This window comes from Serinus canaria, chromosome Z, assembly GCF_022539315.1.
Source record: "Serinus canaria isolate serCan28SL12 chromosome Z, serCan2020, whole genome shotgun sequence".
Classification (NCBI taxonomy): Eukaryota; Metazoa; Chordata; class Aves; order Passeriformes; family Fringillidae; genus Serinus; species Serinus canaria.
The window spans coordinates 45,032,757-45,047,329 of NC_066343.1; the positions used below are offsets into that span (position 1 = coordinate 45,032,757).

Consider the following 14,573-nt stretch of genomic DNA (forward strand, 5'->3'; position numbering starts at 1 on the left):
AATAAATCGGTCTCAGAAACTTCAGCTTTGTTAAGATCCCTTAAGTAATTCTTACTTCTTAATGAGGCTTTTTTTCTGGTCAGGGGGAAAAAAATAACAGCACCATATTCAAAGTCTGTCCAGAATGGTTTTGGTTTTTCTGCAGCTAAGAAAACTGTTCAAATCAATTTCAATCATTTTTTATTCAACAGAAACCAGACAGCACAACTGTTCCCGAGGATAAATTCTTTCTGACCAAAGTTTAAATAGCAGTGAGACTAGAGACCAATTAATAAATTTGCTCACCCAGAATTTTATAGTAGAAAAAATTGAATCATTTTTGTGTATGTGTATAGAGTAGGAATAGTAATCAGCTGCATGTAACTATATACCTAGTTATTACATAATCTGCATCAGATTTTTACCTTTTGTTTCTGTCGGAGACATACATGTCAGCTGTAGATCTGTTATGTTATTGTCCTCTCTATTCTGTGTGTCACAGACACTTGGCCCTTTTTTTTCTCTGAGTCTAGAGCTTTGCAGCAAACAATGCCAGCTATATCACAAGTTTAATCTCAGTAGTTCTAGCACAACACTTCAGTTCTAGGCATGCTACTAAGGAACCATCACACAGAATTAGCTGTAGTGGTTTTGAAAAGAAAATTACTTCCAGAGAGAAAAGGTTAATTAAAGAAATGGAGGATGTGTTAGAGAAAACACATAACTTCATGGAAATGAGTTCAAGAATTATCTCCTACTATTTAGAGACTTACCTCATGGAAATGGAGGGATTCGAAGAAGATAGCCATTAAGTTCTCATTTGATTGAATATCGATACTGCCTGATTGAATTGATTGAATATTGCTAAACACACTAAAACATGCTGAGATGAAACTATTAGGTTATAAAGACATGCAGCTTCAAATCATTATTCAATTCAAATATTCCATGTTTTTACTCTTTTTCAAACTATCTAAGAATTTTCTGTTTCTTCCGTTTGAATTTTGAAAATTTCAGAGAGAGTTGTTCTGTAAATTATCTCTGTCTAAGGTTCATAAAGCTGTCTGTAGACATGGTGTTCCAAGGAAACCAAGTGCTAAATTCACACATGCTTGTCAAAGGCTAGGCTCTGCTGTAGTCACCATGCAACACTAAAACTAGATAAGAACTGCCCATTAACCTTTGTATGGAAGGAGAGAAAAGGTGTTCAAGGCCTCTGACCTCGGTAATTGCCCACAGAGTTACTGGGCAGAGAGAAAGAGCTTCTTTAAAGAAGCTGGAAAATTCAGCAATCAGAGACTGCCAGTCTGCCACATATCCGTAGGCTGAGTGTAGCATGGGTGCAGCAATGTCAGAATACCATCGTGTCTTTGTGGAGCTCAGGTTTTATGGAGCATTTACAGTGAAATGGCACTTCACTCTCCAAGATCTTTTAGCTCTGTCTTTCTCAATGAGAAGACTGACGTCTGAAGATGTGATTTTGTGACAAGTAAATTATCCTTTGAAAAGAAGACAAAACCCAAGAGCCCATTTAATGAGCGATAGTGAGAGGACAATCATCTAATTTTGGTTGCTATTTTCACTGAATGCGTTTTAAATCCAAAGCTTGGAGGGCAAAGAAACTCTTCTGAGTCAGAAAGCAGAAAAACTGGGCTGGCACCGTAAGGAGCTGAGGATAATGACACGTGAGCACAAGGATCCCAACCAGCAGTCAGGGATAAGGGTTCACTTCCTTCAGCCAGGGCAGTCTGAGGATAAGAGTGTAGAGGGGGATATACAGCAGTCTCTGCCTGTCCAGGTGCCATAACTTACTGTAAGGAGAATATCTCTGCAGCTCCCACTTATAGCAATTAACTTGGCTGAGGTATGCTGTGGCCAAGAAAGCATCTGGACTTTCGTACATATTTGGAGGCTGCAGAATTATGGGCACAGAGGATTAGGCAGTGCTTCTGTCCCAAAAGTGTAAGACACAGAGTATTGTGTGGCAGGGTACTAGTGCAGTTGCCTCCCAACCAGTACTGCCTTTCCAATGGTCTGGACATGAAAGTTGTTTTAGTGGCATTTCTCAACAGAACCAAAGCATTCTCCTCCTTCTCACCCATATCCCTACTCTTGGGGTGTGGGATGAGGTTGGGTGGTGCCCACCTCCATGGGCTTTTCCTCTGTGGATGGTAAGTAGAAGAAATTGTGACTGGGCTTCCCCAAGGGCTCTGGTGCACTCTCTTGCATGCCATCAGGTACCTCTCCAAAGTGACAGGTTCAGGAGTTCTCACAAGCTCCACGGGACTCTACCCCAGCCATCTGTGATGGTGTGTAGTGGGCCACAAGGACTTTCTCCCTCCTAGCCAGTTCCCGTAACCAGCTCCATGAACCAGGGCTCTTGGTGACTCACTGACCACTCTATTGCATGTCTAGCAGGAAAGTCTCAGCAATGGCTGTGAGATTGCCATTTCCAGAGTGCTGCTCCAGAGTAGTGAACAGTGAGCCTGGGGCCCAGGGCAGAGGTCTTTGCCCTCTGCCAGAGGGAGCACCTGGCTGTCCATTCTGCAGGGGCAGAAAATTCCTGCTGAGGATGGGCTGGTGTCTGCCATGAAGGTGAGGCATTACCCAGCACCGAAGATTAAACCTTGGTCCCTTCACCAGATCCTCATTAAAGCATTGGCTGAATTGAGGGCAGGCTTTGCTTTGGGTACAATGGGTGAAGGTCAGCCCATGGGGCTGTGACTTGATCCTGTGACCTGGACTTGTTTTGGACAAACTCCCTGACAAATGAGCTCCATGGGACACAACTGTGGATGAAACCATACTGGCTGTGGGGCCAGGACCCATGATGAGGTCTATCCCCCAGCTTCAGCTAAGGTCCCATACAGATTAGTCCCAGGACCATCAGCAGGAGGTGGGTCTGGCCCTGAACAGACCTCATAACTCTGGGCCCAGGGTGGTAGTCATACTGACTTGTATGTCAGAAGACTCTAAAGGAAGGACACAAACAGATATATTTATCTTTATTTGTGTAAATGGATTATTCCAACAAAGTTTCCATGTTTCCACACTTTCCTCAAGCAATGAGGTTTTTTTTTATTGGATATTACTACAGCATGTGTAATGGATGTGAAATCACTTTTTTCTTACATTAAAAAAATTTCCCAGGAGTCATTGAACTGTTGGTAGATAGTTCCAGGATTGTGTTGCCAATTCAATTCAATTCAATTCAGCCAATTAAAAAGAAAAGTGAAATGCAGAGAACAGAGCCACCATTCAGATTTACATAATGAATATCCAACTGTTAATAGATAGAAATTCAGGTGCAATGAAAAGTGAGATATTAGTAATAAAATGTTTGCTGCCTGTGAGGACTCACATACCCAGCGAACTCCTCCATCACTTTTGTAAACAAAAGTTTACAAAAGTGTTTATTTTGTTTATTGTTTATTTCCACAGGTGGATTATCCAAGTCATCACACTAATATTTTAGGGACACAGTATACTGGGAAGGACATATGTTGCTCTTCTAGTGCTCTGAGTTCTCACTTGGAAAGTGCAATGTGAACACAACTCACTGAAAGCCTATGTTGACCCCTAATCCTTTGTTACCATCATTTTTAGGTCTTAGCATTTTTAGGTCTGAGCAGTTTCTGGCCTCTGCAACAGGGAAATTCTGTGGCTTCTTTAATAAATGTGGATCAGAGCACTGATACATCACTTGCAAATCCATGCACGAATACTGTTTATGTCTGAATTATTTCTTATTTTTCAATTAGATATTTAAAAGTGTTTTTGTCACAGTAGATGTAAATGTCTCTACACTGTCTCAGGCAGTGAAGGAAAAATGAAAATAATTTTTATTATGGCTCTGTTACCTTCAACATTTACACTTCAGTATCCTGTCTGCATAATGTTAAATGCAAGTCATTGACTTGAGTATAAAAACCTTAAATTTATGTGTCCTGCAATTTCTCAGATTTCATACACGGGACCACTTAAAAACTTGCAAGAAACAGATTTTATATAGTAACTGTCAAGGTAAGGGGACGGTTCTCTGATTTATCTCTAGAAATAAAGGCTGAAGCTTCAGGATTGCCAAACTGCTCTCTTGAAAAAAGGAGTAACTACAGTAGGGAAAGAAATGGAAGAAGTTCTTAGTGTTTACAATCTCTCCCCAATCGAACAGTTTTTTGCTGATTACTGTTAACCCCTTCCATAGGCTACTCTGCCTATGAAAGGAAGAAACTATTTATTCCTAAGGACATATTGACTGTGAATTACTCACAGTCAAGATTCATCCTCACTGAAGAAAAATTATGTAAAAAACCCCTTAGGATATGCCACTTGTTAAATACCTTGTGTCCTCTGTGATAGTTTCTGTAATTGTGTAACAGTCCTTATGTCTTGAGGGGACTGTGAAGCTATTGCTTTTGAAGTCAGCTAATAACTCATGAGAAATATGAACTTCATCCAAATTAAAATTATTGCTAAAAGGTAAATTACATAGTGATGTTATATAGCCTGTAGACAGCTTCATCTGAGAGGGCTGGGATGGCTGAGGACATACCTCCCACTCACCTTCCCACTTGCGGCAAGAGAGACAAACAGAGTGCCTGAGAAGAAGCTCTTTTTTATTCAGAAAACACTAGGGAAACACTGATCTAGGTGCCTGGATGAGAGATAGTCAATAGAGGAGTCCAGGCAAAAGCTTTGGCAGAAAAAAATGTCTTCATAGTAGAATGGCAGCAAAGGTATCGAGCACTTTAATAGCAGTAAACATAACATTGCTGGCAAAATGCAAGTAATTGCCAGACAAAAGGCAAAGGAATAATTGTTCCAAACCACAACTGGACTAGAAAAAAAAATCATAGATGAAAGACTGGAAAAGGAATTTTTCAATACACCAGAGTGAAATTTGATTTGGTGGAAAAGAATAAAGACAATTTCTCTTAATTTCAAGGTGGCCTGAGATTTTGCATTTAGCTAGTCCTCGTAAAGCTACACCATAGCTTTTGTTACCCAGTTTCCAACTATTTCAGAATTAAAAATACCTGTCTTTTTGAGTTGGCATCTCCCTAACTCACTCATGAGTACATTATTCCTCTCCCTCTCATCCTATGTAACTGCAGCTCCATAGAGTGAGAAGAGCTGCGCAGCCCTCAGTGGGATCTGTTCTTTCAAAGCATCCACTTTCTGCCTTCTTTGTGTTTCCTGTGTTTCAATCACATTTTCTGATTTCATGTCTTTAAGGATGTTCTCTGTCTCTAGCTGATACATACTTCTTTTCATATTGTTGGACTCCATAAGACTTTGATGATGTGGTTAGGGCTGCAAATCCCCAGACTTTAATAACAAACACAGTATTTTTCTTTGGAGACAAATTCTGCTTAGAAGCATATGCCAGTTTTGTGTATATTTTTTCAAAACATAAAAACATCTTGTGGCAATTTTTCCCCTCTCCCCACCTTGGTTTTCCATGCCCTCAACAAAATGATGCTCTAATTGGAAGTGTAAGTTTATTTACCTATGAAAACTGAGTTCTATTTTGGGGAAATGAGTACTGGATGCAAGCTGAGCTCCAAAAAAGATCACAAATACATTTCTTTTTTTCAAAATAATAAAATGCAGGGTGGGGGAGGTGGGGCATGGAAATGAAGCTATGCAAAGATGTGTCCTCCAGGTGACACAGAGATAGCAAGTTCTCTGAGGTATATTATAGGATGGTAAAGGATGAGATATAGAACTACCAGGAACTGGTGGAGAAAGGCTCAAAATGACCCACAGCTTCTGTGGTTTTTTCAGTGTTCATAGGTAACACGTAGATGGCTATTCTCCAGGATACACACTGTATCTCCATTGCTGGACAAGCAGGACAGCTAATGCACAGATCGAGAAAGAAAAAAACAGTAATAAAACCAGTACTTGTGAATTTTGCTATTTTGTCTGTTTGGTAGACAGATATATCTAATATAGCTAATTTTTCACATCAGGTTCCTTCCATTATAAAAAGAATAAGTTAGAAATGGGTAGACAGGGTTTGGGTAGACATGCTTTATATATCATTTTAAGAACAGTGAATAAAGTCCTTAGATATACACAGACCGATCTGCTGCTGTTTCCCATCTTCTGAAGGCAGACTCTGCAGTAATAAAAAAAAAAAAAAAAAAAGGCAATTAAAAAAAAAAAAAAAGAGCACTGAAGGCATAGTAATACACCCTTTAATGAAATCCAGGCATGGACATCACCCAGGAACCAGACGAATCCTAATGCTAAGGTAGCTCCTGACAGATCAGTAAGTCAGGTGAGCTGCAGGAATTCTAATTCCTGTTCTTGTACTACTACAGTGAGTGAACTCCTTCCAAAAGCTAACTTCTCCACCACTAAGCAATTCTAGTACTCTGTGTTAGCTTCACATCTAAAATCTTATTTCTCCTTCTGGTCTCAAACTTAATCATGATTCTATATCTAACAAACTCACATCCTAAGCACACCTATTGGTGCCTCTCTCTTAGTCTGGCATCCTCTGTCTGATCCAGCTCCAGCTGTGGTTTACCAGCATACTCCAAGCTTGATGGTCCAGCCTGGTTCCATTTCTTGTTCCAGATCACTGTCTTTCTGCTCAGCTGAAACTGTCTGGGCCCAAGTCATCATATTTGGCTGAAGACCTCTTCTGATGTTAGTCCTGCAAATGTAAGTTATAAACTAAGTCTTTAACATATTTTTTAAAAAAAAACTACAGACCTATTTTCATGTTCCCGTCTGGTTTTGTTCCTCTTCTGTAATACAATTTAAAGAAGACCTAGTGTGCAGTACTTACAGAGTCTGGCAGATATAATCTTCTCTTAGGGATCTAATTTTAAAATGCTATCAGCTAAGAAAAGACTCTGTAGGAAATCAGTTCCAGAATATGGAGCAGACTGGAATACCTACTTTGTATTTCACCATTTTGTGAATGACCTTACTTAGACAATCATATTGGACTAATCATTTTACTGTTAAAGAAGGATATGACAGACCTATTTTGAAATTATAGTTCTTTATGCTTCATTTTTGGTCTCAATTAATCAGTCAGAGAGGCACTGGTAAGTATAAATATTCATCTTATGACTCCATGTAGTGTGGCTGAGATGCTGTCTTTGCTTTTCTTTAGATCCAAATATGATTTATTTATAAAAGTGCATTGAAATGCACTTTATAGGTATTCAGGATTCCTGTTTGTGTTTTTGCAGTGATTAAGTTGGTGTTGAATAGATGAGTGGAAATCAAATCCCCCTGCACTAGAAGGGGTTTAAGGAAATGCATAGTATTTCTTGAGAAGGGAATTTTAGGACAACTTGTCTGAACACTGATTTGCTGCACACTCTTGCACTGATGGATTTTTACTCTTATCTATCATTCAATAAGATCAGTAAAAGCAGTTTCCCATTTTGCTGTTTAAGGTCTAAGCAGCTACTGCTTGCAAGCTGCCACTGGGGAATAATTTCAGCAATGAAGTCCACCAGTGTTAATTATTCATCTACTAGTCTCCTAAGTTTTCTGCTCCCTTTTTGGCCAACAATTGTAAAGCTCAAAGATTTTTTCTGTTGTGTATGAGAAATAGCATGTGGTATAATAGCATATAAATAATGTGGCTTTTCATTGCAATCCCTTACAGAGCAGAGAAAAGGTGATCAGACATGGTTTCACAACTGTTTGCATGGGAATTCTTACAAGGATGGCTTTAGAGAGTTGCTCTTACCTGCAGTAGACTGCAACCTGTAACTCTTTGCAGATCCAGGAGTGCTACTGCAGTGGAATCAAAAGCTAAAATGAGAAGCCACAGGATATGTTCCCAAGAACAAGCTGTACTCTCTCTCTCTCTGTGTATGTTGTGTGATTGTGCACCCACAGGTGCATGGATTTAGACATGTGGATACAGATATAGATATGTGCCTTCTATGTGTGCCTTCACTTGGTTCTTCCTTGGCAGCTCATTTTAAGGCCATTTCAGATGGGAAGAATGAAGTCCCCATGGAAGAATGTAATAGGTTTTTGACTCTGGACAGAAAGGACTTGCAGGATTATGGTTTGTAGGAAGGCCTGTCATTCTCCTCAGCTGAAATATCTGCAGATATTTTACTACACTGCAAACCCTTAGAATGGTGCTGACTTCATAACGCAAAGAGTGATTTTACTGGGTTTGGAAATCATTGTCTGCAATATTTTTTTCAAAATGATGACAAGCTTACAAGATTGGGTGATGTCTGTAATACTAATGAAATATCCCATCCAGATAAAGCTGTTAGAACATGGTCCTCAGAAAGTATCAGCACTTCCAATTTGTGGTTACAGTTTATACAAAATAGAATGTGATTTTCATATTAATTTTTATAATTCATTGGCAAAATGTTAGAATAAAGATCATGAGTATTGGAAATTTGTCAGTTATTCCATAGTTTTCAATGAAAAACTATTGGAGTATTGATAATTGCTAATTTTTCCATTTTAATTGATGTATACTTTTAGACTTCTCAAGATACATAGGATTTTAATAACTCAGTCAGCAGTATCTTTGAGATATTATCACAGAAAAGAATAAGCCAACTCCCTTGCCTGCTTCCCAGGAACTGCTTGTTCCCCCAACATTTTCTTGTTTTACATCTCAGTAGAGCTGGTTTGGAAACTGTCCACGGCTTGTGATTCTGACAGCTGAGTTGTTTATGAGGGGGACATGATTTGAATTCCCACATCTCCCTTCATCAGGTAAATGTCTCCTTTTATCAGGTAAATGACCAGCCTATCTAAGTTTTGTTTTTCATTGGAGGTATTTCCATTTTTTTTCAAAGAACAAACAACATCCTGTATTTGCAATTTCACTGAGACAAGTACATTCTTGTGGAAAATATTTTTTGTTTAGTTTTTATGAATTGTGTCAGCCTATAAAATATGTGTTTGTCAAAAATTAGGAAACTTATTCCCACATCAGTTGCATCTGCATTTGCTCAAGTGAAAATTTCTATTTTCAAACTGTAATGTAACCAGATTCAAGTGATTGTCTTAGTAGCTCTTAATCATAGCCAGAATACCTCTGCCTAAATTCTACCTGTTGTAGTTGTTTTGGCTTTGATTTACTGTGCCCTAAACCATGTTACCAGGAGTTTTGCATTATAAATATGCTTAAGAAATGATCAGGACATTATTTTTTATTTTCACATATAGCAAATAGCTTCTACTTTTAAAAGAAGAAATAACTGATTATTGAAGAGAAAATCCCCAGTTACTATGAGACTAACAGGAAAGTGCTAAGGAAGAAAGGAAAATCAAGCAAAGCCAGCAGAAGTGAGATCCAAATTGCCAGTCAAACTTCATCAACTCTGAGGGCAGAAGGGACTTGGAAAACTCCTGATCATAAGAAATAATTTTTAGACCACAAAGGAAGAGTTGTTCATATGCTAAATGCAAGAAGACCTGTTCCTGGAGCAAAATTGCATGAAGGAATGGTGCATATTTCCTGGAGCACTGATTCAGGCACAAAGCAGACAGCAGACAGGTCACACTATCATCCTCAGAGTTCTTTGGTGATGTGTTGCTTGATCTCGATCAGAACTTTTCTATTGTGCCACATGAGACAGTACAGGTGACAAAGACCTCAAGCTCTGTTTTGTCAGATCATATTAATTTCCCAATTTGCTTATGCTACAAAAATATTGAAATATTTATTTATCTGCCTTACAACTGCCAAAATAATCTGCTATTGCTGCTTATCAGCAATTTAAAACCTTGCTGTGTGTTTGGGATATCTCTTCATCCCAGGAATATCTGAGAATTATTCTTTACACAAGGTGTCATATATATATTCAAAGGAATTTCCCTCCAATTTGTATTTTGTACATTTTATGAACAGATCTTTCTACTTCACTTCAAGTTTCGAAAGTCCTAAAAACAATGATAATTTTTTTTTTCTAAATCTGAAAAAAGAATTTTACTAAGATAAAAGCATTTTAATTTCTATACCTAGTCTCTGTTTAATCACCACTGTCACTTCCTGCTTCATTCCTGGCTGGTTTCCGTCACTAACACACAATTCCTTGAATTTTTCCTTCTTTAAGTCTTTTTGTTTCTCACTGTGATATTTTAAGCCACAATTTCTATTTAAAACACTAGTTGTCATGTGCTAAATCCACAAAATCATGTTTAAAATGTCAATAACTTCTTTAAAGGGGTCGACTTCTATCACAAAGGCATTGGGGTGAGTAGTACTGCTAATAGAAATTCACATAGAAATTGTATTGTCTTCCAGCCCTGTGTGGAGCACTGGGTATTGACTTCACCTGCAAGAAAATTTGATGGAAACCAGAGACAGTTTGTGCTTCCTAGCATAACCTGGCAGCCTAAGTGTTGGTATTTCATGGTGGAGCGACGTGAAACCACTTCATCCTGTCTAATGGGACACAGCATAGGAATCAAATGTGTTAGTAAGAATGCTTGTTCACAAGCACAGTGGTTGCCAGCTAGCTAAATCTGGGGAAAAGAAAAGAACTGCCTACTTGCTGTGGAAAAAAATAATACTGCTCCATCTGTTCCCACTTTCCCACGCCTTCTCCGCTTAGGAGAGAGAGACCTGTGACAGTTGTTCTGCCTTGTGGAAAGAAAACTGTGATGCCGTTCCTCACGTGTTGGTGGAGCAGGGAACCCAATGTTGTATGTAAACGAGTCTTCCCTCTCTGGTGCCCTAGGAGTCAACAGATCCTTTCCCCAGAAGAAAAGCACATTCCTTTGCCTAGGTTTGTTCCAAACACAATGGAGAGGTAGTTGAACTTTCCGGCAGAGGCTGGAAGAAAAGTGATAGTTCCTGACACTGAGACATGGAAAAGGACACCCCAAATTGTCCTTTCTCCAGATCCTATCTAGCCTCCTTCCCCAACTGGAAGAATGAAAAGCTTCAGTCTTCTGGCATGTCCTCCTTAGAGCCTCCTTGCAGATCCTCTGATTTTAGGGTTTTCTTTTTTCCAGAAGTCAGGGAGGGGACTGCCACCTGCTATTGGACATATTTCTGTGGTTCTAATAAGAAGCTTTTTTTGTGATGGTTGTTGGCTCAATAGCTCTGGAGAAAATAGAGCTGGAAAGTCAAGCACAGGAATGCAAGATAGATATCATTCTGCCAGCTGGTGGAGGAGAGGTGGGGACAGGTGACTAAGAAGGACTGGTTTATCAAAGAAAATCCAGGGCTCAGTTAAAAGAGAGAGGCAAGAGAGAGGTAAAGGGACTGACAGTTGTGGTTTTCTGATTAGAAAAGGATACAGTAGAATGAACAGGAAACAGGAAGAGAGGACAGGCTGTGAATAAAACAACTGAAGGCAGGAAAAAAAGGGAAAGGACAGATGTATTGTGTGCTAGGGATTGGCCAGGATTAGAAAAATCAAGAGCCAAGAGACAACAAAGGTGGTGCCCAATTTTTAAGAAGGAAGGAGAGGAATAGCATTAAAAAAGGGGAATTTGAAAAGGTAAAATTTGTGGTGGTGATGGAAGAGGGAGTGGGGAGAAATATTAGAAAAAAGACATGGAAAAAGAAAGGAAGAACACTCCATATTTTACCCTGGCTTTAATATCTCAGTAATTACAATTGGGTAGTAGTAATTTGGAGGCCTTTTCATTTAGAGTGGAATATGTCAATGAAGGACAAATTAAACATCTGATATCTGGAAATATTGCAAGTGGTGAATTAAAAAGTTAAATACAACCTCCATGGGTTTTCACTTGTATTACCACACCAATTATACAGATATTTCTATTCATAAAACACACTTGTGTAAGCATTACCATCATAAATGACCCATTCTTGGAAGATGACAAAGAATACATTGTAAGGGCTTTATAAAACAATTGTAACAGGTGAAAAACTTCTGCATTCCTTTCTTGTTATGTCTTAAGCACTTCTGGGAACAAGAAAGGTACTGAGTTCCTTATATCCTTAACCACTGCCATGCAAATTTGAGCCTGACAAACTAGCTAGACCTCAGCTAAGCTAAGGGAAAATAAAGTCCTCATTGTTAAGCCAGAAGAAAAAACTTGCAGCTGCTGTACACGTAGGTAAATACATGGAAAATGGAGATGATTATATGCACCATGAAAACTGCTAGTTTACGCATCCTACCATTTCTAGGTCACATCAAACTGCACATGGTGTGAAGAAGTGCAGATTTCAATTTAGGTAATGTATATGCAATTGGAGTAGAGCAGGGGACCATGACCATGACAATCTATCTCCTGCAGATTAATGTCTGGGGCAGGCAGGTATGTCATAAACTATAGCTTAATATGGAAAACCTCTCAGTTTTCCCCTCATTTTCTCTAATGCATTGTGTGTGCTTCTAAGAGATTCACAGTAGATGTAGGGCTATTGCTTTTAAATGTTGCCTCTGACCCAGATAATGTCAAAATGTCTGAATACGCTATGGTCTTTTAAGAAAGAGCATCTCTAATGTAATGCAAATGCACATTGTGGGGAAATTCCAGCTGAGAAAATGAGGCCTTATATTTCTAAAACTATATACATGTCAATAGCCCATTATTCTTAAGTTTTAGATGTAATTGCAGCCCATCTTGGAATGAATTCCTGAAATAATAAAATACACCGAGTAGCAGTCACTGTGTCTTCCAGTTATTTTATATTCCCCCCTGCCCTGAAAAAAAAAAAAAAAAAAAAAAGAAAGAAAGGGGAGAATTGAAGTGAAAAAAGTAGAGGAGAATGGAGTGAGGGAGACAGAAGATAAAAGTGAAAGTCATATCCTTTTCTGCAATGTCTTATTGGAACACTCTGTGAAAAAATATGTTGGGCTCTTAAAAGGCATTACAACATCAACGCATCTGAAGCTTTTGTGTAAATGTATCTCAGTCCAATTTTGTATGACAAATTATTTCCAGGCAATTAAGAATATTTATAATTGTTTTCTTTGGTTGGAACTTTCTTCTATTTCCAAATTTCTTTTAAGCTAATGTTTCTTATAAAGCCTGAATAGCCGTCATTTTGAAAGAATTCTCCCTTAGTCATGTGAACTGCTCCTCAAAACCATCTTTTTCTGATAAATTTAACATGTGCAGAGTACAGCCTTTATCTTCAGTACTGGTAGATTTTAAGGTATCATTATTTCACTGTGGAGTTTCCCCCCTGCTCCCCTTTCCTGGAAGAACTCCAAGAAACAGTTTCTATGATTAAAAACAATGTAGATTAATATTAAGGTTGTGCTGAGCTGCAGTATTTCTTTCCTTTCCTTGCTGTCTTTACTTCCCTCATAGATTTCTCTTCTTTGGATGAAACCCTACACTTCTCAGTAAATGAAATATAAATGGTTCAATTGCCTAGTCACATTTCTAGGATAGAAAACATACACATAGATTTCCTGAAAAAAAACAGTATTTTAGCAACTGCTTAAAAGGCTAAAGGACTATTATGCCATGAATCCGTGACAAATAGTTCATTGGAATACCAAATTTGAGGTACAAATGTGCGTTTACTATAAATGCCTTCTGAAGACTTGAAAATGTGAATTCAGTTTGCAGAGGAGGTGGTTCTGTGGAAATAAACAATCACACTAAGAACCAACCTTCTTTCTCAGTTTCACATGAAGCAAGAGGTAGCTGCAGATAGTGCTCAGCCTGCTTTATTTCCCTTTCTGTCCTTTTATTTTCTTTTACTTAAGGGAATCTGGGGTCTTTCTATCTGACTTGTAGAGGTGCTGTTAATTATTTAAACCTTTCATCTTGCTTTAATTTATGTCATAGCGTAAGCGTAATTTCTAATTTTTATCTGCTTCTCATCAAGCTGTGTTTCTGTCATTGTTTGTAAGCCTGAGGATAGACAAAACTGTAAAATTAACTTTGTTTCAGTCTTTGAAAGAGAAAAAAAAAGATAAAAAACAGTCTCCTTAGGACTTAGTGCCTCTGGTAGTTGATTAGTCCCTGCAGTAGGGAAAATTAAATTTTGTGGTTGAGACCCAGCATGCTTGGATGGTTTAATAATGCTGTGGCCATCATCCAATGGCTGACAACCAAGAACTGAGGTACTTTCTGTTCTTTACTCCCTCATGCAACACCTGAAAATCCCGGGGCAAATCAAGCAGCAAATTAAAGCTCAAAAAAACCCCTCACCTGCAAAGCATGTATAAGGAACTCATTTTAATGCTTTCAAGCTGAAGTCATTGGGACAGGAGCCCAAAAACCAGCGACAAAGGTATCTTGGTAAGTTCTGAAAGCACCTTTTTCAATTTTTTGTAGCTCCAACTGGGCTTGCTGTTTTAATGTATTTTTGCTTCCAGTGCAGTTAAAGCCAAGTAGCTACTAAAAGCAATCAAGTCACACGAAGTATTTCAAAAGGCCAAATCAGTGATTACGACTATAAATACAAATGAAGACTGTGGCTTCTCAAATACATTTTAGTGTGAGACATTCCCTTCCAACACCCAAGCCCGGCTCCAGCACCCAGTATGCTGCCTTTGGATTAGCTGTCCAGGATGGGGCTTTGCATGGCAAATACATCTCCTGTGCATTGGGGCAGCCCCTGGAGAGGACTTAGGTGTGCCCATGTCTGCCAAGCAAGAATGGCTTTGCTACCTAGCAATGAAAAGTCAGCA

The 14,573-nt window shown here is 38.7% G+C and overlaps 1 long non-coding RNA gene across 2 annotated transcripts; it reads left to right on the forward strand.

Moving 5' to 3' along the window:
* The first annotated feature begins 6,210 nt into the window (after positions 1–6,210).
* On the forward strand, positions 6,211–12,576 carry LOC127061074 (uncharacterized). 2 transcript variants are annotated; one of them, XR_007780512.1, is made up of 4 exons: positions 6,211–6,265; positions 6,568–6,654; positions 8,610–8,706; positions 9,163–12,576. It is a non-coding gene; the product is annotated as an uncharacterized LOC127061074 (long non-coding RNA). The 2 variants fall into 2 exon arrangements; XR_007780511.1 differs by lacking the exon at positions 6,211–6,265 and having other exon boundaries at positions 6,335–6,654.
* Positions 12,577–14,573: the final 1,997 nt, after the last annotated feature.